Consider the following 2,913-nt stretch of genomic DNA (forward strand, 5'->3'; position numbering starts at 1 on the left):
GTTGGCAGGGATTTTTAAAGGGCCGTGGAAATGGAAGAATGCATTGACCAGCAGAATTATTGCGACAGCCCATCCTAACCAAGCCAGTAGTAAAATATCGAGTAAATAATTCTGCCAAGTCAGATTGGCGTACATGGAACCTGCTACCTCCGCCATTTTGCCGTATGTCTCGCCCAAACGGTAAACTATCAAACGGATTGTTAGATCTGCCATCAGTTAACCAATAGTCGGGCATTTCAGGTAAGCTGATACTCTTTTCGCTAAAGATAATTCCGCCCTTCTTAACACCCATACACAGAGCTTTGCCACCAGATTTACATGTTCACCATTCCAACAATACATCCCCCATTGCCACCACTGTCTGCCTGCTGCTTTCTTCGCCGAGCTACCATCACCCCTCCCTCTAGAACTCTTTACCTTTCCAGCTATATCTCTCCCTCTATATCTCTCACTCTTTCACCCACTCTCGCTTGTCTTTCTATCTTTCACTTACCACTCTCTCTCTCTCTCTTGCACATAGACTCACACACTCTCTCTCTCTTGCACATAGACTCACACACTCTCTCTCTTTTTCTCTACCACACAAACTATTACTCTATCTATTTTCACCCGCAGTTGTCAATGAACGCTAACTGTGGCTGTGAAAAACCTGCCATCACCGCCAACACTTTTACTACAAAACAGCAAAGCGTGTCACGTCATATGTCACATCGCTCTCTCTCTCTCTCTCTCTATATATATATAGATACATATGTATGTATGTATGTATGTTTGAGTGTGTGTGTGTGTGTGTGTGTGTGTGTGTGTGTGTGTGTGCGCGCGCGCGAACGTAGTTTAAGGTTCAGTCCAACTGCACAGCATTTTGGGCAAGAGTCTTCTACCTCAGCTCCAGACTGACCAATGTCTTCTAACTGAATTTAATAGACGGAAACTGCGAAGAAGCCGGTTGTATATCTATCTATCTATCTATCTATCTATCTATCTATCTATCTATTTGTATGTATGTATGTTTATATATACATAAACACGCATATATATATATATATATATATATATATATATATATATATATATATATATATATATATACACACACACACGAAATATATTCATATATTACTAATCATACTTATATAATTTAGAGCTAATGAATATTGCTGGCTTATGTTGATTTTTTTCTTTAAAAACCACTGCTTTGATATTAAAAGGAAAGTAACATCATATTTTATTGATATATTTTGGAGGTATCTAGCGACATTTTGTTTTGTGACTTTCTACGAAAGTAACTTGTTTCTACTGCTTAACCATTTCTCCATTTCTGTCATGTTGCAGACGACAGTTTGTCAGTGACGTCACAGTGTAGATAGATAGAAAGGGCGACAGGGGGAGGAAAGGAAGAAGATAAGACAAAAGAAAGAGAGGGTGAGTGGGAAAAGAGAATGAGAGGAGAGAGAAAAAGAAAGAAAGAGGAGGAAGAGGGAGAGAAGAAGAAACAAGGGAGAAAGAGAGAAGACAAAGAACGAAGTTGGATGAAGTGAATGGGTGAGAGAGTATGAGAAAGGACACCACACAAAATAGAAGATAAAAGGTTGATAGATAGAGAGAGAGAAGGTAGAGAAACGGGGAGATGGAGAGAGTGAGGTAGATATAGGGGGAGTGCGAAAAGGAAAAGCTACAGGCGGGAAAAAGCGAAGCAATGAGTGAGAGAGACTAGAAAAAAAAGAGAGAGAGAAAGAAAGAAAGAAAGAAAATGACATTATGTGAACGTATATGTGTGCGTGTACGTGTCTCTATGAGTGATGTGTGTGTGTGTGTGTGATCGGTGTGCGTGTATGTTTGTGTGCTCGTTTGTCAACAAGAAACATGTTCAGCTAATTGAGTCCAAGGTTGATGTACTAAATGACGTCTATAAAAACTGTTAATTAATTACTGAATGACATAAACACTGTTATTAAATTCAAAATATATCATTAGCGGGGTAAGGGTTTCAGAAATATGAAACGACGACATTGACCTTAAATATCCAACCTTCACCTTGATAGAGAGGGAAGGAAGAGGTGTTTAAGTGGGTGGGGGCAGAGATTTCCCTTCCCGCTCTTAGTAGTAGTAACTATTATTGTTCTTGAGATGGTGTGGGGACGACTTGTCTTTCTGTTAAAAGATAATGAATAAATTTCTGAACACACACACACACACATTGTGTATTAGAATATAACTACATAAATATCGATACCCGACGCGAGTACACACTCTCCCAGTATGAGGGTAGGCTGAATAGTTCATAGGCTGACTGTGGAGTGATGCTTGAGCTGTGAAATCTTGCATGCATTAATTTCAACCCTTTTTATCGATAACTGCATTGTCGTTTCTTTCCAGGTAAACTGACATCTACCTGTTCATCGAAGACTTTAAAAAATAACTAGTAGCGAATTCTCTTGAAAATGAACAAAATTTGGCATCGTGGTATTATCAAGTACCTGCAGTAAAAGAGTTTTGACCCCAACTACATTTACGCTGATATGCTTGCTGCAATAGAAGAGACTTCAGCTTTATCATCAAGGCAAAAGTAAACAGTTGAGCTTATGAGGAGAGTAGAAAGTCTTAATGATGGCCCAATGTCTGGACATCGTGCAACTGCCACCACCGAGGAAAACATTGATCGTGTTCACTACATAGTGATGCAAGACAAGCGATTGAGTATAAATCAATGCTTTTAGCATATCCCGTGAAACAGTTGAGAATATTCTGCACCATGAACTTAGCATAAAGGATTTGACTCGGCGAGTAATTATTTAACTGCATGTGATTTATAAACAAAAAATATACTTCTTTCATTCGGTTTGTGATAATGTGGATGAGATGGGCTCAACTTTTGACGACACATAAACTTAAATAGGATAACTGTATATATAT

Source organism: Octopus bimaculoides, chromosome 20, assembly GCF_001194135.2.
Source record: "Octopus bimaculoides isolate UCB-OBI-ISO-001 chromosome 20, ASM119413v2, whole genome shotgun sequence".
In the NCBI taxonomy this organism is placed as follows: domain Eukaryota; kingdom Metazoa; phylum Mollusca; class Cephalopoda; order Octopoda; family Octopodidae; genus Octopus; species Octopus bimaculoides.